We start from the raw sequence: 12,822 nt of genomic DNA on the forward strand, positions 1-12,822 counted from the left end.
TGTTCTTATTTCAATTTCCAGGAGTGTATGACGGTAGTATCTGTTCCCGAAAGAACAGTTACCGTGGATGACCATGCAGCTTTACTAGAAATGAAATGATAATTAAATGGACACCCTAGCTGCAAACAGGCGTTGATGTACTTCATTGGGGACATGTTGAAAATGTGTGCCCCCACCGGGACTCGAACCCGGGATCTCCTGCTTACATGGCAGACGCTCTATCCATCTTTTTTTTTTCTTTTTTTTGTGTTTGGTCGTTGCGGACGTCGCAAGACATCCTGTTCAAGTTCGGTGGTTGATCCTTCCACTCAGTTTTTTATTAGAGAGGCCAACCGGCTGTCTGACCGAACACGCTGAGCTACCGTGCCGGCTGATCCATCTGAGCCATCGCGGGCACGGAGGATATTGAGTCTGCAGGGACTTATCCCATGCACGCTCCCCGTGAGATCCACATTCCCAACATGTCCACACCACTACATTCGTAGTGCGCCTAATAGATGTTTGCTCATCATACTCATTACTCGTGTAATGGCGGCTGCCATGTAAGCAGGAGATCCCGGGTTCGAGTCCCGGTCGGGGCACACATTTTCAACATGTCCTCAATGAAGTACATCAACGCCTGTTTGCAGCTAGGGTGTCCATTTCATTATCATTTCATTTCTAGTAAAGCTGCATGGTCATCCACGGTAACTGTTCTTTCGGGAACAGATACTACCGTCATATATAGTTAAAATTTGGCTTCCCGGCCATTGACCGTCTTGTGCGAACGCACACGCTATGCCCGAACTCGTACGGGACTTGGTAGATTAATCTGCCACGAGTAATGAGTATGATGGGCAAACATCTATTAGGCGCACTACGAATGTAGTGATGTGGACATGTTGGGAATGTGGATCTTACGGGGAGCGTGCATGGGATAAGTCCCTGCAGACGCACTATCCTCTGTGCCCGCGGTGGCTCAGAGGGATAGAGCGTCTGCCATGTAAGCAGGAGATCCCGGGTTCGAGTCCCGGTCGGGGCACGCATTTTCAACATGTCCCCAATGAAGTACATCAACGCCTATTTGCAGCTAGGGTGTCCATTTAATTATCATTTCAAATGCAGTGGCTTATAGACTGCACCCCGTTGTTCCACACTGAAGCGTGGAGATTGCACATGGATGAAGCGAGCGCAGTGGCGCACTCGTATAACACAGAACTCTCATTCGGGAGCACGGAGGTTAAAATCCTCGTCCAGACTTCCAGAGTTAGGTTTTCCGTGGTTTCCCCAAATCGCATGAAGCAAATGCCGGTATGGTTTGTTTCAGGGCCGGTTTCCTTCCCGATCCTTCCAAAATCCTAGCTTGTGCTCTTTATGTAACGACGTCGTCGACGTGTTAGGACACCCAAATCTTCCTTATTTTAATTACGTCGGTTACAGTGCATTACACATAATTTATTCCTCCAATAAAATGGATAGGATTTAGGGGCTTCCTAAGCTGATCTCGTTCGAGCCCTGAGTTTGCTTCAAGCAGAAGAACCGGCGTTAAATCCAGTTCAAAAGAGAGGAAACTTGGAAAAAACACGAAAATCCAATCAATCTGAAAATGGAAATTTTATGCGCTCACATGCCCGAATGAGTATATGGGTACCTGAATGAGTCCTTAATACACATCTTAGAAAGAAGAACTGCGTGCAGCTTCAAACGTATAAGAGACAAAACGAGTGGCATCGCGATTCTTTCATTCTTCTCGCTAAGAAAAGTGCACCTACGTTGAACAAAGCAAGCCTCATTACGCGCTGCAGCATACCGGTATATGCTGCAAGCACGAATAAAGAGGCTAATTAAGCCAATAGACTTGAGACCACACACATAAGAAATACTGAGAAATAACCTGTGAAGCAGATAATTTCCTTCATGTTTTGTTAATTTCGAGCTTTTTTCTCGTAAGTAGTGTTCAAACTACGTGGTCACAAACGTACATAACGACATTGTTGTGTAGTATTTGGTCAGCGTCTGAACTCCTATAAAACCAGGATGAATAAATGTTCTCAGTTATTTCAAACGACTTTGAGTGACATTCTCAATCGACACAAACACTTAGCAATGTGAAGTGTTGGCAGAAGAGCCAACACTGTGTTGCTTAGAGGAGGCCGAAATGCACGCGTTTAATTACACGCTGACTGGCGCGAGGTCTGGAACAGTTAAGGGAATTAATAGTAGCAAATAAAGTACGTAGTTGATATAATACTTAACTGTAATTCACAATTGGTGTACATCGCTCTTGACGGTACGTGTTATAATCTCAATATCAAATGCTATGGCGCCTTGCTAGGTCGTAGCAAATGACGTAGCTGAAGGCTATGCTAACTATCGTCTCGGCAAATGAGAGCGTTGTTGTCAGTGATCCATCTCTGGCTAAGTCGGCTGTACAACTGGGCGAGTGCCAGGACGTCTCTCTAGACCTGCCGTGTGGTGCGCTCGGTCTACTATCACTGACGGTTGCGACCCGTAGAAGATCGCACTTATATAGCAACCACTGATGTTCCAACTTCTTTTATTTGTATACAATCAACTTCACGAGAGTGACAAGCTAGTCCAAGGGTTACTACATTTGTACATTACACTCGAATTCTAATGAATCTATGAAACTGCAGATTTCTTTCACAAGGATTATTGAAGAGCTACATTTGTCACATAGTTAAAAATCTATTTGCTTTTACCATAACGAGATAACTTGTAATTACCTAACGTTTTGATCTTCCAGAATGTTTTCCGTGAGTGTCCACTGACAAGGCTATAGTGAGCTATTATTGGAGAGACTGGCTGTTGTGAAGTAGTTACAGAATTCTAAAACCCTGTTTTATAATAGTTATATCATTTAAAGTACAGATTACAGAGTCTGTCTAGTTATTAGTAAAGTGTTAAGTCTTTACTTTCAAAATTCACTGTTATTCATAACTCCTTAATAAAAGAAATATCTTTGACGGGGGAAAAATTCTGAGGAAAATGGAAAGTAGTTCAGTGCGTAAGGGCTATGGATGATGATTACGGTCTATGTATTTTATAGGGAAGATCCTAGTACGCACCTAGCAGTCACCACTTGATACTGGATGCTACGGCGTCTTAGCGTTCGTGTAACATCCATTGAAGTCATGCTGCTTGAAGCTACGTTAACGAAGTGGAACAGTAAGTTCTACAACCTTAACATTTCAGCGGTTCTTCTCTGACCTTTGATTAAGTACATTTTCTTGCACCACAAGTAAGCTCTTAATTTTCTGTCGCAATAAAACATTCCGGCGGAGGTTCGAGTCCACCCTCGGGCGTGGGTGTGTGTGTTTGTCCTTAGGATAATTTAGGTTAAGTAGTGTGTAAGCTTAGGGACTGATGACCTTAGCAGTTAAGTCCCATAAGATTTCACACACATTTGAACATTTGGAATAAAATATATGACGAAGAGCAAAGATAATCGTGAAAGGAAGCTGAATAGGTGTGTCATTTGCAACTCCTTCTACACGAAAGACTATCATTTATTTATCTCAGTACCAATATTTATTTAATCACTTACACAGCGTGTCCTGGGACATAACAGAAACGAAAATTCGCAGCAAAATGTCTAGTAAGTATTTCGTTTAAAATGGATAGCTTAAGAGCTATGAGCATTTCTCTATCATATATACTGTGAAAAAAGATTTCTTCTACAGTGGTTGCTTTCTATATTTGGAGAGGTGGTAATATGGAGCAAAACAAGAAAAAAATGTCCTGTAACCTTAAAGCTACGAACACTTCTTCATCTTCGCTAGTGTGAACATATCTCTTCTGCTGAACAAACGGTCATAGATATATATTTTAGAGCCGATGTTTACTAGAATTTTTTGCTTCGAATGATCGTGCCCGTCATTTCTTGAATATTGACAATTCCTCCTGAGACACCCTGTTTACTGCAAATAAGCTATGTTCATGAGAACTGATAATTTGTCGAAATGACAGATGAAGTAACTTCGGACAAAATAGATATTAGCTAATGCAGAACTTACTACACTAAAATTTTGAAACTGTTGCCAAGTGAAGTGTTCACATGAGAAAAAACTATCACATTTCAATTGCATTAATTTTATGGGGGTACAGCCATCGAAATTCCATTTCTCACACTGATGTTTCTGCCATATAGCTTCCAGCTATTTTTCGAGTGGGAAGGTCAGCTGCATTACTGAAATCTGATGGATCTTAATTATTCCCAAAATAAATAAACGGAACTTTCGTCAGATTTGAATTAGTTGGTGTCAGCTGTTTAAGGGCTAAAAGTGTCGGGCTATAGTTATATGTACTGTCTGCAGGCAGCCTAAAGTGCACTGCAGCGATAGAAAATCTCTTTAAAGTGTCTCTCTCCTGCAAAAAGGATATAAAAATCGGAATTTCACATATGGTATGTATCTCAATGTTATTACTAAGAATATCAAAATTCTGTTCTAAATTTTAATTAGAGCAAAATAGAAAGCTATGTCAATATTTTGTATTGAAGACAATCAATTTCGGTGCAACATCATGCCATCTTCGGGTCTCAAAGGCAGCTTGGCGATACTTACAGGGAACCTCCCCATCGCACCCCCCTCAGATTTAGTTATAAGTTGGCACAGTGGATACGCCTTGAAAAACTGAACACAGATCAATTGAGAAAACAGGAAGAAGTTGTGTGGAACTGTGAAAAAATAATCAAAATATACAAATTGAGTAGTTCATGGGAAGATAGGCAACATCAAGGACACTAGACGCGCAGGAGCGCCGTGGTCTCGTGGTAACGTGAGCGGCTGCGAGCAGCTGTGGAACATAAGGTCCTTGGTTCAAATCTTCCATCGAGTGAAAAGTTTAATTTTTTATTTTCAGTTTATGTGACAAACTCTTATTTTTTCATCACTTTTTTGGGAGTGATTATCACATTCACAAGAAAACCTAAATCGGGCAAGGTAGAAGAATCTTTTTACCCATGCGCCAAGTGTACAAGTTAGGTGGGTCGACAACATATTCCTGTCATGTGACGCACATGCCGTCACCAGTGTCGTATAGAATATATCAGATGTGTTTTCCTGTGGAGGAATCGTTTGACCTATGACCTTGCGATCAAATGTTTTCGGTTCCCATTGGAGAGGCACGTCCTTTCGTGTACTAATTGCACGGTTTTGCGATGCGGTCACAAAACACAGACACTAAACTTATTACAGTGAACAGAGACGTCAATGAACGAAGGGACAGATAATAACTATGCAAAAATAAAGAAAGTAGAATTTTCACTCGAGGGAAGACTTGAACCAAGGACCTCTCCTTCAGCAGTTGCTCACGCTACCACGGGACCACGGCGCCCCCAACCGGCTGGTCTCCATGATGTTGCCTATATGGCCCATGGACTACTCAGTTTGTATATTTTGCTTATTTTTTCACAGTTCCACACAACTTCTTCCTGTTTTCTCAATTGATCTGTGTTCAGTTTATCAAGGCTTATCCACTGTGCCAACTTATAACTAAATCTGATGGGGGTGCAATGAGGCGGTTCCCTTGTAAGTATAGTAATAATCACTTTTTAAGTTGTAATAGGTCCAAAGCTCCGTTTTATTTTCAAATCTATCTGAGAACTGACATGTGCAGCGAAAGCGACGAAACGGTGGGAACCAACAACGTTAGTCTCCCATTAGAGTACTGGTGGCTAAAGCAGTTCCGTTCTGTAGCTGTCGAATGCCAACTACTTTAAGTTGGACTACAAGTTAAAGTAAATACCGCGATTGAACTGTCAGTACTTAGACATTGTCATACAGACGTAAAGCTAAACCAACTTCCGTAGCTACTCCCATCCTAGTAGGATGGCTTTCTTTTTTAACCAATGCTTTCACCCTCCATGGTTGCGGATAAAGTGCAGTGTTGCATAGCGACAAGGGCAGGAAGGCAATGAGTACAGAGAAGCGCAGTAATAACTAACGAGTGCTACACAAGTGTGTGATTACAATATAACTGCAAACAGGACGACGTGGAAGGGAGCTGGTCAGGGAATAAAATTTGTTTATTTACATCACAGCTACATGAAAATTCTCGCAATTCCGACAGCTTCGAGCTCTTATCTAGAGCCGGCTAGAGTGGCCGAGCGGTTCTAGGCGCTACAGTGTGGAACCGCGCGACCGCTACGGTGCTCAGAGCCATATGAACCATCATATCTAGATGCAGATAGCATCATCAGGGACAGTCGGATAAAATACGCAGAACTGCTGCATGCTCATACGCTCATTTTCGGTGACAGGCTATAGGAGACAAATCCAGCTACACTACATCGCTCCACTACACTTTTACACCTAGCATGTTTGAGGCAGTTACGTAACTCCCATTTTCCCTCGCGCTCGCAGCAACGCAGCGCTGTATTCTCCGTCCATGGAATCATTGAATAGCACTGCTAGAGAGCTATGAGGTCATGACGCCTTTCTACCGAGTGCTAGTAGCGACTTTAATAACCAGAAGCGTTGCTTCCCTTTCAACTAGCTCTTAAGTTGCCCTCACGAGTCTAAATGGACCAGTTTTCATCCTACTGAGGTAACAATTTCCGAACTCACGTCCTTCATATGACAGTTGATTATGACGACCTATACTCCATGGACCCAGGCGAGTGTTATTAAAATTGGTGTGACAAGCCAGTATGAAAATAAAGAATTTAAAGAAGGACGGTACTCCACAGGATATGTTTAAAGGATTTTACTAGCTCTACTATTTTCAGACATTGAACATCCTCAAGTGCATCTGTAGAAACAAACGTGGATAAATAGTTGTCGTTACATTAAAAAATTGCATGCCTAGCGTGTTTGTGGACAGAACGGTTCTCAACGATCGTCATCTTGCAATATTTACCACATATCACAGTACATATATTTTTTCATGTTTCTGTAACATGTGCATGATTGACCGAAACTAGTAGTGCCAATAAAATATTTACAGCACATCCTGGTGAAATAATGCCCTTATTCAGATTTATTTAGGCTGTACAGCCCACTAAGTAGAAAATAATCGATAAAAGAATAAAAATACTTCAAACAACTGAAAATATTTTTTGAGTGTTTAAAGTCAATGATGTTTGGGTTCGCTTAGGTTTACCTGAGTTTATGTGAAATAGCAGGAGGCAGGAACAAGTATTACTATAATAGTTTCAGTTCGAAGCATTTTATGTAAATACAGTAACTATTTATCAATACCAACTGACTAGGCGTTCAGCTTTGACTATCAGTTATGGAATTTAGTGTAAAACAGTAAACCTCAAAGACCGTAATCTGACGATTCTGATGAAAGATTTGACTCTCTATTGTAATACTGCAATGATAGTTCTAGATGAATGTGTGTAAACTGATATTTTTTATAATATTGTAATTACAAGAATTTTTTTCCTAATACTGTTTCAGACCATGATGTTCTAATAAATTACCTCTCGGATAACTGTCTCGAATTTACTACTTTAGTTCTCACAAGCAACGTTTGAAAAAGTAGTTAAAGTGCACGTGCGTACAAACCAGCATTTTGCTGCGGTAAAGTGCATCAGTACAAGCAATGGTCAAGAGAAAGTGAAAATTCTGTGTTCACGGTGCAGAGAGCTATTCGGTTGTGAAAGTGCGCCTGCCTGTTTACGAGTGCAGAACCAATCTGTGGCGCTGAATAGCGCGCTTTGATGGAACCGACGGGCCATCGATCGGACGACCGAAGAATACCGGCTCCGCAGAACTCTACCATCGAGTAATTAATTTGCGAAGCTCTACAGTGCGGTCCGTATTCCCCACAAATATTGGGAAAAGGCACCTAGATGACATGCCAAAGTTACGTAGTCTCGGAGAAGAGAGACTTCGACCACCTCTAATATTGGTATTAATATCCGTACAACTTTAGATCAATTTTCTATATGAACTCACTTTTTCCGTATGTCATTGTGAAGCGACTGAGAAAATTTTCAGAGACTGAACATAAGGCCTCGATGTAATTTTTTGGAAGTTCATCTTGTAAAACGATTTGTTTCTAACGATGTCCCTCCCCTGCCGCAAATATTGCCGCAGCCTCCTACTTCAGGTAAGAGTTAAGAACTTATCACGAGTTTCAGCGGATTGATATTCGATGTGGGCGTGGTTCAGGTAACTACCCGGTCGTGCTGATTTAGACTTCCCGTGGGTTCCATAAACTGCTTCAAGTTATTGTTAGGATGAAACCGTAAACAGCTACCAGACGCCTCCAATCCCCAAATTTTTCCAACTAACACAGCCTCATCTATTTATCTGTTTCGACGAGTATTTGTAGCCTAGCTTTCCACCCCAGTTTTGCGATGGCTGTATCAGAATTTGTTGACTTTTTACGAGATACAGGAAACATTTCTGAAGTAAATCGTTCGTTCAAGAAATTTTCCTATGAACAAAACATTTAATTAGAATTTCACTCTACAAATCTATACGCTTCGGCAGTTTTGGAGCACTACATAAATGATTTACGAAGTGGTAGGATTACTTGTAGTATTAGTAGATTTGGTAGGAAAAGAAATATAAATGAATGTGTAAGAGACAAATTGAGAGCCTACAATTTCTTTTCCTTTTTCAGTTCGTTTGGTTGTTTGCTTCGCACACATTTAAAATCACGCACCATTCAGTGTTAGTCCATTGTGTATTTTATGTCCTTACACAATTTAAATTGTATTTTATAAGTAACAAAAATTAGTAGATCGCGTAACTTCTGCGCCTTTATATAACTAAAGTAATTACTTGTGATGCAAGTGCAGTCTACATGCACAAACATAGAAAACATAATTTTTGTTGTTATTTTGTACTCAACAGAACGTCCTTCATCATGATCAAAGGGAAGAGTTTCTCGTTATTAGTGATAAATATGAAATGTATAAAATACAAAATATTTTTTATATACTATTGACAAATATTAAAGCATTGTTTGATATATTTGTGTTTTTTTTAACTTTACGTTTTTGATGACGAAATTGTGTTTTCTAGCTCTATGTGATAAATTTGTATTGTTTTCTTTATTTTTCCAGCAACATATCATTGTTTCAGGTTAAAAATCAACAATTTTGAATGAAACCTGAATTAAATACTGACATTTCCAGTTTTGCTATAAATACTGTTTATTCGTAGGTAAGAGACAGCAGGATAACGATGTAGAACAAAAATGTCCCGTAGGTTACGTTATCACTCTGTTTCCAGACGGTTCACCTCTTCCGGTTTTTAGGGAAAGTAGTAAAAAACAGACCGCATACCTAAAGAAAGCGCTCGTTACGAGGTAACGCCCGATAGTATGCAATATAACCAACGTACTGGTAACGCGGGTACGATCTTAACTGACCAAAGCTACTAGGAAAAATGCCGAAATCTACGCTTACTTATAGTAACTCACAGTAGCCTACAGTAGTTTTACAACTCTATCCCTGCTACATAACAAATTGAACCAAAATAACTACCGCATCGTGCGAATAAAGCAAGACTTCCCTTATCCTATTCTTTTTCGTCAGAACATACACACGATGACAAGCTTTGCGTCATTTGCAATCTGTTTCTCGTTAGGTTTGCAAAATGTATGCATCTAATTAGGTAAACAATTAAGCATTAAAATTGTTTAGATAACTACGGCAAAATTAAAATCGATTTCTGGGAACTAAGACTAGATTTCAGGAGTAATGCGGTTTACCCCACTATACGGCTATATATAGGTTTTCTAGGATTTCCCTAAGTGGTTGTTACGAAAGACTCATCTCTGTCTCCATGCTCGTCCAAACCAAGATTGTGCTCCGTCTCTAACAGTCTAATCGACGGTATTTTAACGTTAATTTTCTGTCTTCCTTTTTACGAATGTAGGAACCATATTAGAAGTCTTTATTTATGTGCTACATATTACGCAGTATATATTGATATGTTCACAAACTATAACGGTGAATAAAATGCTAAAATTATGTATCGAAGACAAATTAGATTTTATGTTGAGGCTCTATCCTACACCTACTATATATATATATATATATATATATATATATATATATATATATATACTTCCCACGAAAGAGAAGGAAAACGAGCTGATCTGTTTCAATGATTGACGCAACATGCGAAGGTATATAAATTAATTTTACTTATCTTATATATCACCCAATAACCTTTAATCTTAATTACTTTGATTCGATACAATTCCATGAGGACTCATCAACTGAGGTGCAAACTTGCTCTTTACGAGAGAGCGGAAGAGGTAGTTAAATACGAGGATGAAGAAGTGTGGTTATGGTTAATAAATTCATATTGCAATATTAATAACAATAAAGTGTTGTTCTACACCTCATCATACGGCTGATTTCTCTAAATCCTGTTCTACATCTGGAATCCGACTCTGAAACGATCTCTGTCACAATATCTGAAAACTGCATCGCACTTGTAGCACGAAAAAGCGACTAATGACTTGTCTCCTAAAATATAATGGGACTTGAACTTGAATCTGAACGGACTGTAAATGGCATTACAAGTGATTACACTTCTCTTTCCTTAAGTGTTTCGTACATCAGAAGAACTTACAGATGAGTCAGTATACGTGCAGTTTCCTTTCGCAATGTTCCAAAATCTCTCACATTTGTACCTCTCCTCATATTTGCATTAGCTTATCTGTAATTAAGTTATTTACATTCTGATTTGCTTTTAGATCGAAAAACAGTTCGTTAAAACCAAGTTGACTTGTACTTACGGTGATTTTCTGTTGATTTCTCGCTTACATCGGGAAATGCCGTCTGCTAGCTCATCGTTGTTTTTCTGCGTTAGACACTGATAGTTTTGGTCTAACTTTTAGATGTTCTGCAGCACTATGCATTTCTTATGTTCTTCACAACACACATTTATGCCCACCACCGTATTCTGTTTGTTTTTGTACCTCTAAGTGTGTGTCGTGGTTTGTGTTGCCAAAATAACCTTTCTACTACTTTATCTTTGGCCTACAAGTTCTTTTTAATTAGATTATTGTATGTGTGTAATTCTATTTAATGATGCTTGTGTGTATTTATGCACTGTGTAAAAGTAGAAAAGGAATAGCGATGGAGGGAATTTTTTTGTTTTGGTGTAGGGGAGGGAGAAACAACGATGAGTGGACATAATTATACAGCAGTGTGATGGAGTGTGAGGAGGAGGAGAAGGTGAGGAGCGAGAAGTGAAATGAATCTGTGAGTGGGGGGGGGGGGGGGGGTGAGGGGTTTTTGGGAGAGTGGGAGGGGTGAAGGATGGAGAAAGCTCATTTCTTTTTAGTATAATTTCGTCAAATATTCTATTTAGAGTTTGGTTTCCAATATTTATTTGGCCATTGAGCAACTGTTTATTTTGTGTTAATGCTTTTTGTATGTGGAAGTTTTCTTGGAAAATAGAATAATTGATGAAATTACACGAAAAAGAACAGCCTTTTCCAGCGTTCACCCCCTCCTACTCTACCACAGCCCCCTCCCCCCCCAATCCCACTCACAGTTTCATTTCACTTCTCGCTCTTCACCTTCCCCTCTAACTCACACTCCATCACACTACTATATACTTATGTCTATTCGTTATGGTTTCTCCCTCCCCTACACAAAAAAAAATTCCTCAATCGCTATTCCTTCTCTACTCTTACACAGAACATAAATACACAGAAACATAATTAAATAGAATTACAGTCATACAATAATCTAATTAAAAACCAGTTGTTGGTCTAAAGCAAAGAAGAGGGATGGTTATGTTGGGAACACAAACCACAATACACACTCAGAAGTACAGAAAATAAACAGAATACAGCGGTGTGCATAAAGGTGTGTTGTGAAAAGCATAAGAAATGCATATGCTGCAGAACATCTAAAAATGAGACCAAAATTATTAATGTCTAAAACGGGAAAACAACGACGTGGTAGCAGACGGCATTTCCCAATGTAAGCGACAAATCAACCGAGAATCACCGTAAGTACAAATCAACTTATTCTTAACGAACTGTTTTTCAATCCAAAGGCAAAACAAAATCCAAATAACTTAATTGCAGACCACTTACGATGATTTACCTCAATAAAGCGAAACGGGTCTGGTGAAAAAAAATCTCGCATTTTTGCAGTTGCAACGACAGAACAATAATACCCTTAAGAATTATAAAGCAACAATGGCCACTGTGACCACAGAAATGAAGAATTTATTTTCGGTTTGTGATTCATTTTCTTGTTTTCTTGTAAGTCTTAGTTTTTTTAATGAGAAATCTATTTCCTTTTTCTGTCCATTTTGTTCCTGTTTACTTAATAGTTTCGTTCCTGACTTTAGTTTCTGCCTGTAAATTTTTTATCTGTGTCAGTTTATGTCTAAAAATTGCAAGGAAATTACTTGGACAGATTCTAGATATTTTTTGACTAGTTGATTCGAGGATAAAGTTTTCAGTCGTTCCGTGTATGTTAAAATTTTGTGCTTACGTTTTGTTGCTGGGAGTCTGTAGTTAATTCCGTGAAATTTTAATAATGTTTTTCGGTAGTCTGGGGCGATGTTGGTGTTGTGACTTGGCAAGAGAGCCAAGTCACTAGGAGGTAGCCGAAAGGCACGCGTTTAAGCTCACGCAGGCTGGCGTGAGGTCTGGAACAGGTAAAGTAATTATACTAGCCAAAAAGGTACGTAGCTTCTGGAATACTTAACTTTAATCCATAATTGGTGAACGTCGGTCTGACGGTACATGCATCACAAGATAAATAGCAAATGATAATGGCGCCTTGCTAGGTCGTAGCAAATGACGTAGCTGAAGGCTATGCTAACTAAAGTCTCGGCAATTGAGAGCGTAATTTGTCAGTGAACCATCGCTAGCAAAGTC

The 12,822-nt window shown here is 39.5% G+C and overlaps 1 non-coding gene across 1 annotated transcript; it reads left to right on the forward strand.

Moving 5' to 3' along the window:
• The first annotated feature begins 946 nt into the window (after positions 1–946).
• Positions 947–1,021, forward strand: Trnat-ugu. The gene has a single exon. It is a non-coding gene; the product is annotated as a tRNA-Thr (tRNA).
• The last annotated feature ends 11,801 nt before the right edge of the window (positions 1,022–12,822 follow it).

The sequence above is a fragment of the Schistocerca piceifrons genome, chromosome X (assembly GCF_021461385.2).
Source record: "Schistocerca piceifrons isolate TAMUIC-IGC-003096 chromosome X, iqSchPice1.1, whole genome shotgun sequence".
Taxonomy (NCBI): domain Eukaryota; kingdom Metazoa; phylum Arthropoda; class Insecta; order Orthoptera; family Acrididae; genus Schistocerca; species Schistocerca piceifrons.